We start from the raw sequence: 826 nt of genomic DNA, 5'->3' as shown, positions 1-826 counted from the left end.
CACCTATCCTAAACCTCTTGAAAATACCGAGCACATGAGTGTGCTCGAATAGAGGTGCTCGCTACATCCAAAGACATGAAGGTGCTCGCCATATTTTCTAAAACCTTTCAGAAATTCCGAGCACATGGAGGTGCTCGCAAATTGCCGAGCACATGGAGGTACTCGCGCATCCTACGGTATGGTTGACCAATTCGGCGAGCACCTATAATCGCTCGGAGAAAAATGCCGACGAAGCGTTTACCGACCACCTAAAATGCTCGGAATGTGCTCGGTATTTTCCCTTCACCGAGCACTTTCACCCTTTATTACCGAGCACTTTGGTGCTCGGGAAATAGCCTTTTTTTTGTAGTGGTTGATCATGTCTCGTCCATATATTATTAGATAATCCTCTAAATTGTGATGTTTTTGACGAGATGGGTGACATATTTCAACAAGTTGTAAATTTGAAATACGTATGCACCAAATCAACAAACAATTACAAATAATTTTATTTTTTTTAAATTTACATTAGAAAATTGGGAAAAAAATTATACAAATTCATGCTTTTTAATTGTTGATATTTAAAGTTACTATGAATTTCCTACCTTTTATATTTCCTACAAAAGAAAATTATACAAATCAAAATTAATTTATAGTAATTCCTACAATTTTCACTACTAAAATATAGCACCAATTGGATGGAATGATGGCAGAGACCTCATCAATGCAATCCACATGAACACGTTCAAAAGTTCAATTGTCCATACCTTTTGTTATGGCATACCATCTTCTAATTAATTGTAAGAAAATAATTAATTCAATAATGTCAACGCCGACTACATATATA

This window comes from Salvia hispanica, chromosome 3 (assembly GCF_023119035.1).
Source record: "Salvia hispanica cultivar TCC Black 2014 chromosome 3, UniMelb_Shisp_WGS_1.0, whole genome shotgun sequence".
NCBI lineage: Eukaryota > Viridiplantae > Streptophyta > Magnoliopsida > Lamiales > Lamiaceae > Salvia > Salvia hispanica.
This window is presented reverse-complemented; position numbering follows the sequence as displayed.